Genomic DNA, 23,400 nt, shown 5'->3' with positions numbered 1-23,400 from the left:
TGGCAGGCTGTCAGAATTGGGATTTAAATCTAGGCAGTCTGGCTCCTAAGTCTGTGTCCTTAACCACCATGCTTACTGCCTCTGCTTATGAATGCTAATATTACCAGTAGTTATAGCTTATCTTTTTTGTGTTATGGTATTTGCATTTCTAAAATATGTTAAGCATTATAATTTTATGAATTTACATATTTAGACACCTAAAAGGTGCAAGCAGATGTGTAAAGGATGCTAAAAATAAGTACGATCACATTATAACTAGGACTACTTGTGATTTATACATATGAAATTTCACTCAGTTATTGATGGGTCAAGAAGGTAGAGGCACTCACAACCAGAGGAGTAGAGAAAATCCCTTCTACTTGCTGCCAAATTCCACCCCCTCACCTAGTCTGTTTAGCTGCTACCTTCCATCCTCCCTTTTATCCCCTTCAGGGCTTGGTGAATTTTAGGGTTGGGAGAGACAGTGTGAGAAGGGTATGCTCGGGAGTCTCCTTTAGGGCTTTGGGTCTGGGTGCCAAGTTAGAAGGTAGGTGGAAAGATATTCTTAGCAATTCCTCTTTTCTTATCTCTGCAAAGAAGAGCTTCAACTATTTCAGATGAGCATTATATATTAAATGCACCTGAATAGAGTGACATTAATAATTACTACACAGATATTAAAAAGTTTCTTGAGTGGTGCTGATAACACTAAGGTCAAGGGTTCGGATCTCCTTACTGGCCAGTCACCAAAACCAAAAAAAAAAAGTTTCTTGAGACATTTCACAAAAAAATGAAGTGTTAACACAGCATTGAGGAAACTTTCCTAAAAATCACAGCACAGTACTATACTATTCAAGCTTTCTAATTAAATATAGTTATGAAAACTGCTATCATTTAAAAAACTATTTTATCAGTAGTTATATTTTCTTAGCACTGCCATCCACAAACAGGAGCCCACTTAAAAAGAAAGAAAAATTCACAACTCAACTGCTATGCTTTAATTTAAAAGAACCTTCAAGAAAACAAAGCAAACATGGAGTTTAACACTGAAGTATGTTTCAGTGCTGAAAATCTGATGCCTCCTTCTTCAGTTAACATTCATGCTATGAATTTGTGTTGGTATCAGTTGGCAAATGTTCAAAGGAGAGTTAGAAGCCTTGGGTTTTATTTTTGGCTTAACTACAACCATCTTAAATTATGACATTATTAGAATATTTGGATGATATTTGTATGCTGAAAAAATGAAGAGAGAAATCCGTTTGTTTCTTTAAGTTGCTGATAATTATCTTTCTAACCTTATTACAAGTGTTTATATGTGTGTGTGTGAGAGAGAGAGAGAGAGGGAAAGAATTAAGGTTGGGGAGGAGGTTTGAAAGACAGAGTCAAAGACAGAATACTATCTTTTTCAGCTCCAAATTAAAAAGGAAATTCTCAGTAAAATTTCAAAATAACCTCTAATTATCTTATCCTCTTGAAAAATAATTATTTTATTGAGTCCATGTAGGATGGAGAAATAAAAGATCAATTTTGGAACCAGCCATTTTTATTATTATTTTAAATCATGGTGAAAGTAATTCAAAAAAGCTAGTTACATTTTAAAAGCAATGGTGTCAAACAACATGGGACTCAATGTTTTCCTTTTACCAAGAATTTCAAATTCAGCTATAAAAACATGAGATTGATAATCTGGGACTTAATGAAAATATCTATTAGAGGCCATTAATGTCCTAAGGTAAATCCATGTTTAGAAAAACACTTAGACCAAGAAAACAAGAGAAAAAGTCTCTTTAAGTAGTTGAAATACCACTTTCCTAACTGTCATATTTCCAACTTATGATAACCATTTCTGTATGGTTAGTGATGGTAAAGGAATAATTACTGGTACTGAAATTGGTTCAGTAGGGCAAAAAGGAAATAGAAAAAATAAACTCAAATATTTTTATGACGTTTTCCTTTTCAGAACATGGAGAAAGTAGAGTGGGACAGTAGGAGCTGGGACTACAATTCATGACCTTGAAATCAGATCTGCTGAGAAGCTGTCTCTCAGGTTTGAGTATATAGTTAACTAATCCTAAAAATATGACCTTTTAAAACCCACACTGTGATTATCCTGTATAATTAATAAGCATCACAGAGTTATAAGTAATAACAAGGAGCTTTTTTGGTGAGGTCTAAGCTTGAGAACAGTAGTTAGGCTGTCTGTTTTCTCTTGACATACTTCATAGTAATTCCATAATCACTTGTATAGTAATTACAAGTTATATAAAATAGATGGCTTCACCCACAAATGAAAAAGATCTGTGGTATAACCTGAAGAAGACTCCCTGTCACACAGCTATTGTTTTAAGTACATTCTAATATGGGGCCAAATATAGGAAAGGTGAATTCAAAGTTTGTGCTTACTATACCAAACACTGAATTGGAAATGGGAGACAGAATATGGTATTTTTCAACCATAATGACTTAGGTGAATTGTACGGATTACAGTTTTAACAGTGCAAATAATAACAATAACCAAAAACAAATGTTTTTAAAGAATGAAAAGAAGAACTTTAATGGATATGTGTAATGGTTATCTAGTCTATATAACAAATCACCCAAAACTTAGCAGCTTAAATAATAAACATTTTTTATCTCACGCAGTTTCTGGGGGTCAGGAATCTGGGAGGGACTTAGCTGGGTGGTTCTGGCTCAGGGTCTCATGAGGTTGCAAAGTCAAGCTGTTGGCCAGGGCTGTAGTCATCTGAAGCCATGACTAGGGCTGGTGGATCCATTTCCAAGCTTACTCAGGTGGCTGTTGGCATAGGCCTTGGTTCCCTGCTAGTGCCAGCTTCTCACCAAGCAAGTGACCCAAAGAGACAGAGAGAGAGAGAGAGATCGACATAGATGGATGTCTCAGTGTCTTTTATGACCTAATCTTGGAAGTGAGATACCATCACTTCTGATGTATTCTACTGGTCACACAGACCAACACTGCTAAATGTGGGAAAGGACTATCCAAAGGTGTGAATATCAGGAGGCAGGGATTGTTAAAGGCCATCTTAAAGGCTGGTTACCACAAGGTGAATGCCTAGATATACTACCACTATCATTTATATCTCAGGTTGAAATTTAAAGACCATTCCTATACTCACAACTATCAAGGATTAATTTTAATACTTTAATATTTCAGCTATTTTACCAGAAATTTTAAATAATCTTGGAATTGAGGGGGTTTTTTTTTGGGGGGGGGGATTCAGTAATAAAGCTAAAATAAATCAATTTCTGGGCTGTCCAGTTAGCTCAGCCGATTAGAGCACAGTGTTATAGCATCAAGGGCAAAGGTTTGAATTCCCGTACTGGCCAGCCACCATTAATAAATAAATAAATTAATTAAAATCAATTGATTTCTTAGAATTGCATTATTTTTACTTCAGTGGTAACGCACACTTTAACTGAACAGAAATTCCTACATTGTCAGAAAACTTTATGGTCTTTAGACATCAGGAAGTTAATTGGCTGATTAGACAGATTCAATGATAAAGGCTGTTATCACAGCAGACAAAACATACTAGTCATCTATTACTCATTTCTTTTTACTGTCACAGGCTGAATAAAATATGTCAGCACTGGAAGCTTAAAATAAAATCACAGAATATCCCTGTCGTCTGCCATACTCACCAAAAGTTTTAGCTGCATTATTCCTAACCTCCTCCCCACTTCCCAATGTAACGTGTGTTTGTAGGTGGGTGGGTGGGTGTGTGCCCATATGTGTGTATGTTCTAATCTTAAAGTAGGAAATCAATCTCTCTTTATTCTTTGGATGACTATCACTAACATGAAAAGTGATTCCAAATCTAAAGGTGAAGAATTAAGGCCCATTTAATTATATTCAACTAGAGTAGTTATTATATTCAACTACAAGGTTTTATTTTCAAGACTCAGGCTGGTACCATAAGTAGATTAGGATGCATCTTTGACATTTATAAGGCAATTCTGAAATGATACTTTTAAAAGTAATAAGCAATATAAAAACATTGTGGGACTTAAAAGGAATAATTTTCATATACGAGTTGAATCTATTAATCATCAAATAATTCACACCATGAAATCCCTGATATAAGGTATAAATAGCTGCCTGAACAACCAGAAATAAAAGTAATCATTCTGGATAAAGATGATAAAAATTTAACATGAGAGAAAAGAGAGAAAATTTTCATGATTTAAAAAATATTTCAACTGACTTTGAAGTAGAATTCCCCTTGGAGTCAACTTCAAACCACGGATATTTATAAAAGCAATTATTTATATAAGAACAGATGATCATTTATTACTATTTGACTGAAGTGTACTAAATCTTATTCAAGACTAAAAATGGTTAAGTTTAGTACAAAGAGCTATAAGTGTGGCACTTCTAACTGATAGGTTGCTTGTTGATAGTTTAAGATTATGGGTAAACAGCCTAATGTAGTTACTTCAACATTCAAATCTAAGCAGTCTTATGAAAAGTTCTAATGAAACTGAAATAAAATTTTTTTTTTTTGTCTTTTTGTTATGTTTTGTTTTTTCAGTCTAGGTATGTAGTTGAAACCAATTGTATATACAGTCTGGACTGGGTCCACATGAATAACTTTTTGAGGTTGGGAAGAAAATGTACATAGGAATTCAACAATACTAAACAAATTTATGAACTGATAAAGGGAGAATAGTCTGAACACAAATGAAAGATTTTAAAGGATAATTTAAAAAACATTTTTTAGAACAGTTTCAGATGCATAGTAAAATTGAGCAGAAAGTAGAGAGATTTCTCATATACCTGTGGCCACTCCCTGCCCTACCTCCCCCAAACAGACTCCCATATTATCAACATCCCCTCCAGAGTGGTACATTTGTTCCAACTGAAAAAAGTATAATTTTTAATGATGTATTAGATCTTAATGTGTTTTTTTTTAGGAGTCCATACATCTCTCAAAATATAATGAGAAGATGCCTACCCCATACCATACACAAAAAATAGAGATGTATCACAGACCTAAGATAAAATTGGAATGGCCAAAAAACACATGAAAAAGTGCTCAACTCATTAATGATCAGAGAGGTGTAAATTAAAATAGCGTTTTACTGTCAAAGTATGAAAAACACTAGAATAAAATGAAAATCTGAAGAAGTCTGACTCCTGAATTTATGATTTTAAATAATTTAAGCTACAATAAATATGTAAATTCTAACAGAAGTGATAAATAATCAGTATTATTGTTTGACTTTAAACTAACAAATGTTAAAAAGGCTACAAACCAGGAGAGGTTTGGCCTAACACCAAATACACAAAATGTAAAAAAAAATACATCTCTCTTTTATCAGGGTTAGACAACCAAAACATCATTGGAAAAGTTTGGGAAAGTTTCCTGGATATATGGATGATTCATGGGTGTACATGCTTTTAATGATTTTATTGAATACTTAATGTTTGCTGGGTACTATGTATGCTAAATGACATGGGTGATGATATGGAAATATAGATTTGACTATTTAAGATGTACTCCCCTGCCCTTAAGTAGCTTAAAATTTGCCAGACAAGTATAAAGCCTAACAGTAGCAATGAATAAGCAGGTTCTACCTGTTTAAATGTTTTCTAAATAGTATCATTAATGTTTAGAGAAACACCAAATACAATTTATTTGATCAAAACTTTCCAAGACTCAGAGTTTATACTCATAAGGGATAGGAAGGAAAAGGCCAATCCTGGAAGTGGGTGGGTTCTGGCAGATAAATGAGACTATCAGCAATTTAATGAATCACAGGAAACACCATGAGGTTGGGGGTGGGGGTGGAGAAGGCCCATACAACCCCAAACTCCCTCTGAAGTATTACACAATGAGACCCAGGCCACAGACTAAAACTGTGTGTGATACTTTAAGTTAACCTTATGAACTTGAAAAACTTCTTTATCAGAGATGTGCCTAGGCTCTTTCACTCACTATGTATTAATAGATAGTGCAGAAACTACCTTCGGGGTTAAAATAGTAAAAAAGAGCTTACTAAATAAGATGTGAAAAGATATCTTTGTCCTCCAGTTAGGGGATTCTATGGAAAAGGGATTTGAAGCTGTATAATTGTAGGATGGGCCTTAACTCTAAAAAATTTGTTTGAAACAAGGTTCTTAAATTACAGACCGATATTACAAGGAAACATGGCAAGAAACAAGCTGCTCAAACATAAGGTCCTGGGAAGAGGTTCCTTAGCTTGGCTGAGAAGTAGAAAATTTTCACATTTAAATGTTTATCAAATAACAGGAATATGAAGTTTGTGGTGGAAGTGGGGGTAGGTGGAGTTAAGAGACAAGTAGAATGGAAAAGAGGACTAGTAATAGTTAAGAGAACCACTCCAGGGTGAGAGTACAATGTCAGGGCAGGAGAACAGAAGCAAGGACAGTAGGATGTAATCACATATCCTAATGACAGTTGGAGGTAGAACAGAATATCTATGATAACATATTCAGAGAAAAAACAGGCCCCATGTACATATCAGAAGATGGAGAGGTGGCATTTTCTTTTTTTTTTTTTTTCCTTTTTGTCTTTTTTACTGACCGGTAACGGGATCACAACCCTCGGTGTCGCGCCCGCACTGGGGACTGGCAACGGGATCGCAACCCTCGGTGTTGCGCCCGCACCGCGCTCAACCAGTGAGCGGGAACTGGTCTCCACATGGGATCCGAACCCTCGGCGGGAGCGGCGCACTCTCCAGTGCGCCACCGGGCCGGCCTGGAGAGGTGGCATTTTCTACTGCCATTGCAGCCTTATGTTGAGGAGGTAGCTAGTTATTCGGTTTCAACCAGCAGTCATACAGGTAGATTGGGACTCAAAGACGTATCGTTCTTCTTTAGAGAACAAAATGGGGGCAAAGTAAAGAAGCCAAGGCTGAAAAGTAAAAGGTGGGGCTATAAGTACATTCTGAGAGGTTTAATGATAATTTTAAATACGAACTGGCAATGGTCGTCGCTACAGGAAGGCACTGAATATACAGTGAAATCAAGCATGCTAAAGTTGACCACTGCTATTATTAATTCCAAGTAATCTCAACCTAAGATTACCTTTATCTTCGTAATAGAAGTGTACTAAATGGGAATCAGAAGAAGAACAGGAGTTGTCTTTGGTGACATGAGCTCTTCCTTTTTATTCTGAAGGGTGGCAACAATATTAGGAACTTTCAGTGTCACCAGGCAAAAATGAGATAACCAAGAGCCCTTTTCCCATTTTAATCCCATATGAAATAGAACCTATTCTAAATCTCTAAGACTTTGTTTCAGCACTTTCTTCCTTTAATAATCTCTAGGTCTGGTGCGGAGAAAGCAGCCATTTGTCCTATGGATGGAAGATACTGCCAGAAAAGGAAGGACAAGAGACTGAAAGAGATTTTTAAAGGGAAAAGAACTCAGAGTTATCAATTTGGAAAGAAAACAGAGAAAGGGGGATGTTGAAGATTTTGTGAAAGCCAAAAACGAACAAATAACCAAAAACGAGCCCCCCAAAACAAATTCCAAAATAAAAACAAAAAAACACTAGAGAAATAGAGGATAGTAAATACATTCTGAAACACAGAGGACATCCGTAATTTAAACAGATGCCAATAGAGGTCCTTAGCTGAAAAGTCTGGGAAATAATGTATACATCCAGACAGATGAAGAAAGACAAACCAGTACTGTACTATTTAAAAAAAAAAAAAAAAACTGCACTATTTTCTGTGATAGTCACAATGTTTCCATTACTAACCAGTCAGGAAATGCAGATGAACATATCCCAATTTGACAGGAAAGGATACTGAGATAAAATGTCAGTTAGAAATTAAAATATAATAGGAAAGATTTTTTTAAAAAAATTTTCTTTAGATAAATACAACAAAATGAACAAAGGTACATATCCCAGTTATTTGATATCCTTTACTACAAATATGGAAACAAACACAAAGCAATGATTTCCTGTCTGAAGAACAAATTGTTCTTACTACAGGGTGAGATGTAAATAATGTCACTAAAAATGGGAATTATCAACAACAGTAAAAATTATGAAGCTATATTGCTACAATTAAGCCTCCCTTCTAAAAATAAGAATAAAAGCCAATCTACTTTGAGCCTCAAATACATCCAAATTAGACTTAAGGGGACTGAACTAATTCTCATATAACAAATACTTATAAAGTACTTAAAAGTTCTAGATATTTGGGATGAGGTGCCGAATAAGATTAAGTACCTGCTCCTCATGGAACTTACATTTGGTGGAAAAAAGGAAATACTAGGCATAAAGAAAATAGAAAAATCCCTATAATCTGTACTGCTTATCAGCATGAATAGATAAATTCTCACATTATTACGAATCTAGTACAGACAACAGAAAAAGAGAAATCATATTAAGTACGATTCAACTGTACAAAAATTTATTGAGTACACTTATGGTGAGGGGTTCTGTGTAAAAGAGAAGGAAAGGAAAACAGTATTCCAAAAAAAGGGAGGAGTTCAAGCAAGGCTATGGAAGAATGAAAGTGCATAATTTGAGTCTAGAGGTTAGGCTACAGCTGGTAGACTAGCAGGAAATGAGACTAGGTTTGGGCTAGTCTGTAAATGCCTTGAATGTAGTAAATTCTGTAGGCAGCAAGGAGTCACAAAAAGTTTTTAAAGAGAAAAATAACAAGATCAAATTGATACTAATAATGGTTAGTCTACAAATCTAGGGTGTAAGACTAGAAACAGTAGTATTAGGCCAACTGAGGAGCAATTAGGACCTAAAGTCAAAATATAGGAGGGAGAGGGAGACCATATTCAAGGGCTATTTTGGAGGAAGAATCAACAGTTTTGGCACCTGATTAGACATGGGAAGTAAAGAAGAGAAAAGACACACAGATGCTTTGAAGTAATTAGCTTGGGTGACTGGGTGGTTGGTGATGCCATTAATCAAAACAGAGAATACAGGCAGAACAAACAGGCTATTTTAGTGAATGATGTTGAGCTTGTGATATGGGATATTTAGGTAGAAATGTCAAAAAAAACTTGGATATATGTGTCTAGGAATATGAGGAAAACCAAATCTAGATGTTAACTGCCTGTTGAAACCAATGGAGCTGATGAAATAACCCAGAGAGAAAGAGAGTGAATATGTTTAGATGAGACAGGACTAAGAACAAAATCCTGGAGAATATCTGTTTATGTATTACCCATTCAGCTAACATATTCAGTACATACTATATACCAGTATGCTATGCTAGGTGAAGATACACAGCTGCATAAAAGGATCAGTAAAATAAATGTATACCATGGAATGACCCCGCAGATGGCTCAAAGGCACAGTAAGTGCAAAAAATAAGAAACAGAATGACCTATATAACACAATACCATTTATGCAAATCCATATACACAAAGCAATATACATTTTACAAGAACACATACAAGTAAAAAATGTGTAAGAATAGTTGCTTATGGAGAATAAGAGGTGAACTGAAGTAGAGACTGAGGATAGAGGGAATTTAAAAAAAAAATACAAAAACCACACAAAAATGAATAACATCTTGGCTTCTGCCCTTTAGGATCTTAAAAGTCTAAAGGACAGGGGACAATGATATTATATATAATATAGTTGTAAAAAGTGCTATAATAGATTTTGAGCGGCATGCCACATAAACTGCAGGAAGGACGCGCTATCCAGTCATAGAAGGCATCAAATTTGAACAGCACGTGGAAGAAAAAAAGACAAAGGAGTCTGGGAAGACCAAGATAAGAATATCACAGAAAACAAGGGAAGAGAGGCTTAAAAAGTAGGATGGTCAACACTGTCAAATGCTAAAGAAAGGTTAGCTAATCTAATTGAAAGAAGTATTAAAGGTTATTGTAATTTCAAAACTTGAAATTTCAGAAGACTGGTAGAAGCAAAAAACAAATGAGTGATGACAGGTGAGAAACTAGAGACAGGGGTACAAATGACATTTAAAATTTGAATATAAAGAGAGGAAGAGAAATAGGGTTGAAGCTCAGGAGGAAGGCAGGATTGAGAGTTTTTTGTTTTTGTTTTTCATATAGAATGGATAGACAGGTCCAAATAGGCTTTGGGCTGAGGATAAGAGGTAGCAAAACGGAAGAAACTGGAGTGCTAAGAGAAGGGAGGGGGGGTAATTGATGGAGGAAGGCCATGAAGAAATAGGGAAAAGATGGGATCAAGAGTAGGTAGTAGCATTAACCTTTGAATAGGGTGTCATAAGAAAAGAATGTCTTATTAAGAAGTTATTATTATTATTATTTTTAAAGATGACTGGTAAGGGGATCTTAACCCTTGACTTGGTGTTGTCAGCACCATGTTCTCCCAAGTGAGTGAACCGGCCATCCCTGTATAGGGATCTGAACTCATGGCCTTGGTGTTATCAGCACCACACTCTCCCAAGTGAGCCACAGGCCAGCCCTTAAATCTCTAGAAGTTTTTAATCAGTAAGAACAGATATTTCTGAATTTAATAACAACACAATCACATACTCACTCTTACCAATCATTTTTTTCAACAATTGGTCTTTTGTTGAACAAACAGTATGCTAGGTATTGGATTAGATTTAAACTTTTTTTTTGAAGTAATACCTATCTTAGAACTCACTGGGTGGAGTTAGATTTCTGTGGCAGAAAATACTTTTTTTTCTGGTTAAACAATGGAATATTACAAACTATACGTATAAAACTGAAGGCGGAAAAAATACTTTGAAGGGTTGTACGTCTCCTGCTAAGATAAAGTTTCTTGAAATTCTAATCATGTAGCTGCTCATGCATATGTTGTCAGCTTTATTTAATTTTGAGTCCATGACCTGCGAAGAATCTGCTTTGGAAGAAGAACTTTTAGGTATACTGTACAAAAGCAGAATTTGGAAATTAGCCTTTATGGAAGTTGATATGCAGGTTCCTCAAACAATTACAAATATATCTACCATATGACCCAGCGAGTCCACTGCTGGGAATATACCCAGAGGAATGGAAATCATCAGGCTGAAGGGATACCTGTACTCCAATGTTTATTGCAGCACTATTTACAATAGCCAAGAGTTGGAACCAGCCCAAATGTCCATCATCAGATGAGTGGATAAGGAAACTGTGGTACGTCTACACAACAGAATATTACTCTGCTATAAAAAAGAATGAAACACTACCATTTGCAACAACATGGATGGACTTGGAGAAAATTATATTAACTGAAACAAGTCAGGCACAGAAAGAGAAATACCACATATTCTCACTTATTTGTGGGAGCTAAAAATAAATAAATAAGCACACAAACAAATAAAGGGTTGGGGGTGGGGGGAAGAAGAATAACCACAAAAATTCCTTGAACTATTTAAGTCAAGTGAACAGATATGATGTGGGGAGGGACGGGAGGGAGCAGAGAAGAATGGGTAAAGGGGCATGAAAATCAAGTACAATGTATTTTGAGAAGTAAAATTAAAAAATTTAAAAATTTTAAAAAAGCGAAGAAATTTATTCTTTGCTGCTGTGGGAAAAAATCCAGGATATGCAGGCAACAAGCTAATGCTTTCCCTAGGCATGCTTTGCTGTCCACTCTCTTGTGTATTTTAAAATTAATGCAAATTTATATGAGAAGTATAAACTACCTAGAAGTAAAGATAATTAAAAAGTAAATGTTTTTCCCAAGTCTTTGCCATCCACTGCTCATACTGTATGTCTTACAAATATAGTTTTTATTTTAATATCATCATTAGTAAATGAATAATTTCTCATAAAAATTTTAACTACATAGGGCCGGCCCGTGGCTCACTCGGGAGAGTGCGGTGCTGATAACACCAAGGCCCCATGTTCGGATCCCACATGGGGATGGCCGGTTCGCTCACTGGCTGAGCGTGGTGCTGACAACACCAAGTCAAGGGTTGAGATCCCCTTACTGGTCAGCTTTAAAAAAAAAAAAAAAAAAAAAAATTTTAACTACATAGATAAAGCTAAAGTCCTTCCTGACCACAACCTAATTAATCTCTTTCTTCTCCAAAAGTTCTTAGTATGAAGGGTATCCTCCCAGACCATTTCCAAGCCTATACATACATTTGTGTGTGTATACAACCTAATTACATAGATTATACAATTAAAATTATTATTCCATAAAACCGTTCTGCAACTCATTTTCACTTATTGTCTTAGAAATCTTTCTAAGTCAGTACATAGTTTTTTCCCTTCATAAAACAAAAGAAAACAAAACAAAAAACCTAGGGCTGGCTGGTTAGCTCACTTAGTTAGTGCTTGGTGTTGATTAACATCAAGGTCAAGGGTTCAGTTCCCCTTACTGGCCAACTGCCACCCCCACCTCCCCACCCCCCCAAAAATCACATAGTATTCCATATTTAAGGATAACCAGTTTTATGCAGCCATTGATAGACCCAACTGATGGACATTCAGGTTGTTTACAGTTTTTCAATACTGTATCAAACATGCTGCAATGTGCATCCTTGCACATGTAGAGAATAGTTTTGTGGAATAGATATATATATATATCGCTATGCTTTTCTAAGAAAATAATTTCTTTTTTTTTTTTTTAAGATGACAGATAAGGGGATCTTAACCCTTGACCTGGTGATGTCAGCACCACGCTCTGCAAATGAGCTAACCGGCCATCCCTATATAGGGATCTGAACCCGTGGCCTTGGTGTTATCAGCACCACACTCTTCAAGTGAGCCATGGGCCGGCCCTAACAATTTCTTATATAATAAAATTCCCAGTTCATTTTATAAATGCCTCCTTTCCATAAAAATTTCCAACAAATATACAAGATGGTTTCCTCCTGTCTTCCAAATTATTCCCACAACTGGCTGCATTGAAATACTAAATGATGGTTTTAGAAGCAACCTTTTTGTCTTCCTTTGCTTCTCTTCTCTTTGTGGGGACAACTAGAAATAACCTCTGATTAATCTCAAATCACAAGGCTAACACATGCAAGGAAGACACAATAAGAGGAAGTCAAAATAACAGGAATAACCTATTTCCTTTTTTTAAAATTTGTTTTAGTTTCAGGCTGAATAAATGGAATGAAATTCCTCACTGCTGTAATCTTTTCTGAAGTCCCTCCCCCACTGCTAAAGAACTGTGTATTCTCTAAATAGGCACCATTTTACAAGCTGAATTCCCCCTTTCTTTCCTTAAAGGCATTAATTAAAAAACAAAACAAAAACAAAAACAAAAAAACACCCATAGGAAGATGTCACTTAAACAAGAAACTTGCTTATTCTTCTTGCATCTTCATTCTTGAAACCCTACACATACCACAATTTATAATGTGAATGATGGCAAATGATAAAAAGTTCTATAGAAAACAGTTGATGCCAAACAATTACTTTTAATAGCTAGCTGTTATATATGAGGTTCGATGTTTTCCTGAAGGGAACAAAGGCACTTAATCACTTAAAGAATTCAGTCCTCTTTTTATAAATACCCAATTTATGAATGATCCATACATATGAACAGCCTTTCCTGCTTCTTTTGGCTCTTTTTTACTACAGTACCCCACCACTGAACTTAGTACTTCCCGCTCACTAACTTCATGCCCTTTCCAGAGCAGACTACTTTGGGAGCGTCTACAATTCTCAAGGGAACCAAGACAAGGGGAAGAAAGAAAGAAAGGTTTTGTGAGATATATTTCTTTCTTCACCAGTTGCAACTTAATACCTTTTTTTTTTTTTAACTATGAACACTCTTCTGTGACATTTTTTTCATTTACTATAACTTGAAGAATGTTCCATATCATACATAAAAATCTATCTCTCATTCTCTTTAATGGTTCCATAATATTATATTTTACAATCATATCATAATTTACTTGACCAGAACCCTACTAATAGACACTAAGGTTATTTCTAGTATTTTATGTTTATGAATAATGCTGCAATAAATAACCTTACAAATATACTTTATTGTATAGGTCTAAGAATATCTGTAGCATTAATTTCTAGAAGTGGAATTATTTCTAGATATAAGCATTTTTTAATTTGATAGATATTGACAAACTCTCCTTAACAAGTTGAAGACAACAATATATGAGAGTCCCAGTTTCTCCTCATCCTCACCTTTACCAGTACAGATGGTAAAGAAGCATATTTTATCTCATATGGTTAGCTGAGCACAGTGTATCTGGAATTATGAGATATGAGTTCTAGTATATGTATGTAAAATTGGCATTATAATATCTACTTCACAAGGGTATAAAGAGAATTCAACAATATCACATGCGGAAACACTCAAAACGGTAGAGAGCTATACAAAATGGTAGTAGCTCTTCTTAAAGAATAAACTTTGGGGACAGTTTATAGTTTAGCAAAATTCTTTTGGAGTTTTGTAAGGAACACATCTAACTAAATCTTATTTCCATCTCAGGATCTGGCAAGATGAAACAAAGAGAAATCTAGCCACTATGTAGCAAATTAGAAAATTGAAAGAAATACATTATATCAGTGTTTTTCAAACTATGAATCATAACCCATTAGTGGATCATGAAACTAGTTTAGTGGGGTCACAACCAGCATTAAAAAAAATGAAGGGGCCGGCCCGGTGGCGCACTGCGCTAGTGTGCCGCTTGGGAAGCGCGGCGGCGCTCCCGCCGAGGGTTCGGATCCCACATACAGACCGGTTCCCGCTCACTGGCTGAGCGAGGCGCGGGGACAACACCGAGGGTTGCGATCCCGTTGCCGGTCCCGGTCCGGTACGGGGGCAACACTGAGGGTTGCAATCCGTTGCCGGACACGGAAAAAAAAAAAAAAAAAAAAAAAAAAAAAAAAAAATGAAGTACAATAGAAAAGAAAACATTATAGTATAGTATCATATAGTGTAAATATTATAGTAAAACATAAAGTTAGTACATTTTAGTGAAATTTTTGTTTTAGTTAACATGTGTATGTATGTGGGTACGTATATGTATCCTGGGTTGTGGCAAAATGTGAAATGTATTTTGAAAATGCTTGAAGGACACCTTTTCAGACTCTGGTATGATAAAAAGGTATCTTTATTAAAGCTTTCTTTTTTCTTCCTCTAAACTTTGTGATCTTTTTCATAGAGAGTTGGGGAATTTAGGTTGTTTTTTCAGACAGAAACAGTTGAGTTATTTCAGGTGGGCTGGAAAGGAATAATATTAACTTAATATCAGGAACAACAAAAAAGGGAGAATTTAACTATGGTTCTGTTTAGTTCTAGTACCTTTTCCTACAAAGTGAAAAATATATGGCTAAAATATTTTCTTAGGGCAAGAATGTTAATAAATGGACATTTAAGCAAGAATTTGTTGTACAAGATTATAGCTATTTAAAAACAAGTGTTGCTGACATAAAAGCAATTTACATATAAAGCAGAAGTTCTGAAGAAAAAATTAACATGTGCTTATGATTCCACTACCCCAGTCAACAATTATTAATACTCAAACTACAAATTTCAATGTATTTGCCTGAATCGTTTATGTATGTGTTATTCTTATAATTGAGATGAAAGGATATATCTAATTTTGTGCCTACGAATACTACCATGTCATTAAAAGTTCTTCATATGTATCATATTTTAAAATAGCTACATAATATTGCACCACGTGGATGCACCACCCAATTCACATAGCCATTAACTAAAGGTTTACTTTTTATAAAGAATTAATTGGGACTAGATCAACATAACTATGTTATCATAGGCTGTTTGGAAGTAACTTATAGAAAATGTTTTTTGTAAACAGAATTTTATAAAAATCATGTTGCCTACAGTAATTCTCAATAAATAGGTGTCCTGAGATTAGTAAATTCAGTACAAGAAACCAAAATTGATTTTTTTATCCAAAAGTATAACAGAGAGGCAATACTATGTCTACCTATTCTGCAACAACTGACTCTGGAGCAGCATTCAGATATAAGGGATGTCACTGATAAATACTATCCCCTTTAAGATGAATTTTCTTCTTGTGCTCCCATATTAACAATGAGAAAAATAATGCTTTCTGGAAAACAATAAAGGAATGGTACATTTTGATGTCTATCTCCTGATTACATGATATGATATACAAAAATCAACTTAAATGGTTTAACACAAAAAGTAACCTTTAACCTTATTTAAATAGATAGACTACTTCTGTTACTCCTAGAAAACAGATAATATTCTATCAGAAGGGGAAAAAGTGTACACATTGTCTGCTTTTTCCTCTTTGGAAAAATCATTTATTATAAGAAGCCAATAAACAAAACTAACAAAGACAAAGGATAAAGCTGCTTTAAAGGAGAGCAGTTCATAAAAGCAGGAGAGGTATTCTTTTTTGAAAAATGTTTATGATTTTTAAATTGCTATTAAGTTTTGCCATTGGGAAAACAGCTTAATTACTGGACTCTGCTCAGTGAAATTTGAAAAATTAAGGTCAGGAATTCTAGTTTTTAAAAAGCAGCAGAACAAAGCTCAAAAAGCTACTCCACATCACTCAACTTGATCTCAGAGAAGGTAAATAAGGGGATGAAGCTCCCATTCAGACAATATTTCAGACATACAGCAAAGACATAAAAACTAATTATGCTCTCATTAAGTAGAGAAAAAGTATATGACAAAATCCAACATCTATTCCTGACAAAAACTCTCAGCAAACTAGAAATAGAAGAAAATTTCCCCAGCATGACAAAGGGCATTGTGAAAAACCTACAGCTGACATCATACTTAATGATGAAAGACTGAATGTTTTTCTCCTAAGATCAGGAATAAGACAAAGATATCCTCATCATTTCTATTTCACATTGTACTGAAGGGTCTTGCCAATGTAATAAGACAAGAAAAACAAACAAAAGGCATCTGAATTGGAAAAAAAAATAAAACCATCCTTATTTGCAGACATGATTATAGAAAATCCGATGGAATTTACTTTAAAAGCTACTGGAATAAGTGAGTTTAGCAAGATTACAGTTTAGCAAGATGAATACACAAAAATCAACTTTATTTCTGTACAACAGCAACAAACACTCAGAAATTAAAATTTAAAAAACAATACCATCTATAATGTTATCAAAAATATGAAATATAGATAAATCTCACAAAAGATATGAAAGACCTATACACTAAAGGCTATAAAGCTCTGCTGAGAGAAATTAAAGATTACTTAAATAAATGATGAGATATACCATGGTCATGGATTGGAAAATATTAATAAGATGTGAATTCTCCCCCAATTGATCTATTGATTCAATGCAATCCCAATCAAAATCCCAACAGGACTTTTGTAGAAACTGACAAGCTGGTTCTAAAATTCATATGAAGATGCAAAGGACCATGAATAAGCAAAACAACTTTCAAAAGGAACATAAGTTAGAGAACTAACTCTACCTGATTTTGAGACTTACTATAAGGCCCCAGTTATCAAGACAGTGTGGTAATGGCATCAATGTAGACAAATAGATCAGTACAACAGAATCCAGAAATAAACCCACAAACATGTGGACTATGGACTGTGACAAAGGTGTGAAGGACATTCTACTAAGAAAAAACAGTCTTTTCACCAAATGGTGCTTGAACAACTGGATATCCACATGCTAAAAAAAAAAAGTTGATCCATATGTTGCAACATATAATAAAATTAACTGAAGCTATATCACAGACCTAAGTGTAAAACTTAAAACTATAAGACATATAAAAAAAAAAAACAGGAGAAAATCTTTCTGACCTTGGTTTAGGGAAAAATTTCTTAGATATAACACTAAAAGCAAAATCCATAAAAAAAAATTTGATAAACTGAACTTCATCAAAATGAAAAACCTTTATTCTTCAAAAGATGCAGTTAAAAGAATGAAATGAGATACAGTTAAATATCTTTTTTTCGGGCCGGCCCGGTGGTGCACTGCTACAGTGCGCCGCTTGGGAGCGCAGTGGCGCTCCCGCCGAGGGTTCGGATCCCACATACAGACCGGTTCCCGCTCACTGGCTGAGCGAGGTGTGGGAGCAACACCGAGGGTTGCGATCCCGTTGCCAGTCCCGGTCCGGTACGGGCGCGACACTGAGGGTTGCGATCCATTGCCGGACACGAAAAAAGACAAAAAAAGGAAAAAAAAAAAATCTTTTTTTCTTTTCCCCTGTCAATGAAAGATGCACTTGTTTTTCTGGTCTAAATTATGGCTAGACTTTAATTAATTAATTTAACACTTATTTATTTTTTTAATTGATAAAAATCATATATTTACGGTGTACAACATGATGTTTTGAAATATGTATGCATTGTGGAATGGCTACATTGAGCTCATTAACATACACACATTACCTCATATATCATTTTTTTGTGGTGAGAACACTTAAAATCTACTCTCAGTGATTTTTAAATATACAATACACTGTTATTAACTATAATAGTTACGTGTCTTAACTCTAAAAAAGATACAGTTAAGAGAACGAAATAAGCCACAGACTCGGAGAAAATATTTGCATGGCACATGTTTGATAAAGGACTTGCATCCAGATATATGAGGATTTCTTCAAACTCAATAATGAGAAAACAATTCAATTAAAAATATATGGGCAGGGCCGGCCTGGTGGCGCACTGGAGAGTGCGCCGCTTGGGAGCACGGCAGCGCTCCCGCCGAGGGTTTGGATCCCATGTGGAGACCGGTTCCTGCTCACTGGCTGAGCACGGTGCGGGCGCAACACCGAAGGTTGCGATCCCGTTGCCAGTCCCCGGTACGGGCGCGACACCGAGGGTTGCGATCCCGTTACCGGTCAGTAAAAAAGACAAAGAGGAAAAAAAAAAAGTATATGGGCAAAAGATTTGAACAGACATTTCACCAAAGAAAATAATACCAATGGCAAATAAGTATATGAAAAGACACTCAACATAATTAGTCAACAGGGAAATGAAAACTAAAACTCAATGAGACATTATACACCTACACTAGAAGGGCTAAAATTAAAGATTGGCCATACCAAGTGTTAGTGAAGATGTGGAGCAATCAAAACTCCTATATATGCTGTGGAATGTAAAATGGTACAACCACTTTGGAAAACACTCTTGACAGTTTCTTAAAAAGGTAAAATACACCTATCCTATATGAGGAATATAGCCATTCCATTCCTAGGTAGTTATCCAAAAGAAATGAAAACATATGTCCATATAAAGCCTTGTATATGAATGTTCATGGCAGCTTTCTTTGTAATAGTCCAAAATTAGAAATACCACAAATGTTCATCAGTGGGTGAATGGACAAAACAAACTGTGGTATACATACACAATAGAACACTATTCAGTAATAAAAAGGAATGAATTATCAATACACACAATCAAATGGATGAATCTCAAAATAATTACTGAGTGAAAAAAGCCAGGCCAAAAAAAGAAAAAGAAAAAAGAGTACATTCTGTATGTCTCCACTCATACAAAATTTCAGAAAATGTGAACTAATTTCTAGTGACAGAAAGCAGAACAGTGGTTTGGGAGCAGGGGTGGGGAGGAGTGGGGTAAATTAGGCAAGAGGGGTTATAAAGGGGCAAGAAGAAAATTTTGGGAGTGATGGATATGTTTTGTTATCTTGATTGTGGTAATGGTTTCATGGGGCAATGAATACATATATCAAAACTCATCAATATGTACATATTGAATATATGCAGTTTATTATGTGTCTATTATACCTCAATAAAGCTGTACATGAAAACAGAATATAACAATATGCCAAATCAAACAATGTAGAATAAACAAAAAAACAATAGAAAAAATCAATTCTGCTAAAAAGGCTTCAACAATATCCCTGTATTTCTTGTTTTTATTATAAAAAAGAGAAGGGACTATAATGTAACATCTGTTCCATGCTCCACAGTATACCCTTAACCCTTGCTGCTGTCTCAAAATACATGCTTTTGGTTGTGGGGGTAGGGATGTATCAATTCAAAGCCATCAATTCCCATAACAGAAACAAGCTAAAGTATAAGCACCACTAATAACAACAAAGATTATATGAAAAGTAAGAATGCTTGTCTTCCTTGTGAAGGACAGCATATTGTCAGTGTATCTTGCTTTATGGAATATTCCTTTGTTTCTAAATGAATGGACTTTGAAACCTACATTCTAATACTTGTAATAACTAACAGTAAATGAGCACTGAGCACCTCAATTAGCATTTGCTATCTCATTTAATCGTCACAATAACCATGCCATTTTACGTGGAGTAAAATAACTTGTCTAAGATTACAGAATAATTAAGTGGCAGAGCTCAAACCTAAGTCTGTCTGATTTGGAAGCTCACATTCTTAAAAGCTACACTTCATTGAATGTTCTTGTTGACAGTTTTGTAGAGTGCCTAGTAATTACCTTTACGTCCCTTTTTTGAAAAACTAGGATTTCATGTATGGGCTTTACTCACAGAGAGTAGGAATAAAAAAATCAGCTACTCCAGCTATAAAAAAACACATTAAAATGTGTCCAAAATGGCCACTAATAAATTCATTAAAATGTTTCATAATAAAGGTTATGAATGTAAATCTAAAATCCCTATAATTCAATATTGTAAATGAAGTTCTGTTTGCTTCCTAATATCCTAGTTCTTATCCAGGCAGAAATTGGACTTCTCTAATTTAAAGCCTATGTTCATGTGATCTTTGTTAAAGATCTAAACTATCCACCTCCACCCTAAAAGCTCTTCTTAAAAAACCATCCACTAAAATAGGATCATTTTTGGCCAAAGAGTTGCCAGATCCAGGCTTATGGGGTGCCAAGGAATGCATCAACATGAGTTTATTTAAGACATTCACAGATCTGTTATCAAGCAAGCCAGTGTCTGATTTTTTTTTTTTAAATGCAAACACTCTCGATAAGCTTATTAGTATAGGGCAATGTACAGTGATTGCTAAATTCAATTTTACTTTCTTCATTTCCAATCAGTCTTTATAATAATCTGCTTCAATAGTAGGTACAAAGCCATGACCAAAAGCAGATGTCAGACTCTGGGCTGTTGGTCTTGAGCCACAGCACCCTCCATACTTTTATTTTGTTCTATATATTTGGCACTATCATAAGATCCTTCTATTTTTAGCAGAAGTAAATTATTTATTGTTTCAACAGAGACATATACGTAACATATCTAAATAGAAAATCTAATTTCTATTTTTAACCCCTGCTTGCCAAAAAAACTCACAAATTATTAAACCTATATAGAGTGACATATTACATAGTCTCATACTCCAAATATATTTCTAACTTTGTCATGTCTACAACATTTTTGCCCATAAATATTCTTGCTTGGGGAATTTTGCAATGGCCTTTGGTCCAAAACAACAAAGTTCTATCCTAGGCTTTAAAAGAACTGTAACTGTTTTATGAGGCATCAGTGGAAAGGAATTCAAACTCCTTAAGCTAATTCTACATGAAAGTTGTAATATTTTACCATTTATCACTGTATAAGCAATTTAAAGAATGCTTTAAAATAAAATGATACCAATAAATGTAGGGTAGAGTCTATTTAGTCATAGCTAAGTGCGGCTTTGCATCAGATCTAAGATGTGTAGATGTAATATATCTGATGTGAAAGATTAATCTCAATTTTATTAGCAGTAGAATCTTTTTCCAGATTAAAAAAAACCAAAAAAACATTTAAGGTTCCCTCATCCTCTTCTGGAACAGTCACAGACCACTCTGGGAAGTTATTTCCTATATTTGCTTGGAATTATTGAACTAAGGCTCTTTTGCCAAACTGGGTGGTTCCACCTCTGGCTTTCCCCAGATAGTTCAAGAACTATTTTGCTTTCATTATAGAGGGGATTCCTATAGCATTCTCATTTGTGAAAATAAAGTTGTCAAAGGGAAAGACTTTCATAAAGGATGTTTTTCTCTGACATGATGCTTTCTAAAACAGACAATCACTTTATATAAAGTTCAGTTAGGACCAAATACAGCATAAATGGCCTCTGTAACAATTAGACTTCAAATATGAGGAGATGCTGAATATTACATTATTTTCTATTTGATTCTCTGGTTCTATGCCAAATGTGTCTTAGGGGCGGCTTTTGGAGAGAAAGAGAACATTACCATGGGAGCTCTAGAAAGGTGTAGTTGCAATTTGGCACTTTGCAGAAATTGTGGAAAATGAATAAAGCTCTTTTACAATTCTACCTCTATAGGTAGAATCCACTTACAAACTATGGGAACTCTGTAATATATTCCTTAAAAAGCCCAACCCTTGCCAGTGTGACCTACTATTCATTAAGAAACGACAGTGAAGCCATATGGGTTTTGTTCAGAGACGCAAGATTGAAAAATAGATTTTATTTCCAAAAAAATATCTATTTTGATATTTACAAATTTATATTAATAAACTGCCATATTAGTCCAAAAAGTCCAATAGGTGTTTGTTGTTAAGCAAAAGCAATAGCAATAATGCAGTAAAATCTTGATAGGTTACGAAACCAAACCAAACAAATAAACAACAAAAAAACTCAAACCAAAGCAAAAACTACTCCACAAGTAAAATAGAGTTCATTTAACTTAAAGAATTTGGTATGGCAGTTGCTTTTCTCAAAGGATTGAAACAATTTTAACCCCAGCTGTCACTTATTTTATCTAACAATAGATTATTTAAAGATGTGTCACTTCTGGTGTAGCTATTAATTTCAACTAAACTGTACAGAGTTAAGCCTCAGAATAACTTTATCACCTACAGACCATGTGCAGACTAAATACAACACTTGTGCCTGATTCTGAATAGTATCTTATATCAAAATGCTTCCTTAATCATAGCTGTTGCTACTCGAGCTGCTCTTTCAACTTGTCAGAAGCTGACAAGTTACTATACAGTAATTAAAACTGGATTCATGCAGAAAAAATATATTTTAAGAAAACATGTGCGATAAGCACCTAAGCATCTGTTAACATTAAAACCAGAAGGCATTATGTTGCAGAACACTTAATGACACGCTTTGAAATTTATTAATTTACAACATTCTATTTGAAGTATTATGGCAGTCTTTTAAAGCAACACACCATAATGGCACAATCATTTCCTTTGTTCAGCAGATATTTATTGAGCATCTATATGCTAGGCATTATGCTAGGTGCTAAGCATATAATGATTAGTAAAATAGACACTTAAAACGTTATATGTTTGTACAGTTTCTAAGGCTGAAAAGCAGAGACGTTATATTGGTAAAACTATAAAAGAGAAAATAAGGTCATCTTCTGATTTTTCCATCAGAGGTAGCCATCCCCCCAATCCCTACACTAATTATGAGGGGATTGAGGCAGATGAGAACAGGGGAAAGAATGAGAATAACAGGCATTAGAAGGGATGATTAGGAAGTTGTTCAAACTTTCTCCAATCCTCCTTTTTCTTTTCTCTTCATCAATCAGATAAACATGGGATAAGAAATGGCAGGGTGTTCTGGGTTTAAGCAAGTTAGGACTACTGGTAATAATGTGATTGGGTTACAAGAAATAGAATAGAGTTTTCAGGGA

The 23,400-nt window shown here is 34.9% G+C and overlaps 1 protein-coding gene across 1 annotated transcript in view; it reads right to left on the bottom strand.

Moving 5' to 3' along the window:
• CTTNBP2NL (CTTNBP2 N-terminal like) overlaps positions 1–23,400 on the bottom strand; it is a 49,405-nt gene that overhangs the window by 9,336 nt on the left and 16,669 nt on the right. The window lies entirely within an intron of this gene.

Source organism: Galeopterus variegatus, unplaced genomic scaffold (assembly GCF_000696425.1).
Source record: "Galeopterus variegatus unplaced genomic scaffold, G_variegatus-3.0.2 Scaffold45, whole genome shotgun sequence".
Taxonomy (NCBI): domain Eukaryota; kingdom Metazoa; phylum Chordata; class Mammalia; order Dermoptera; family Cynocephalidae; genus Galeopterus; species Galeopterus variegatus.
The sequence above is the reverse complement of the archived record's forward strand: the minus strand, read 5'-3'. Positions and strand labels throughout refer to the sequence as shown.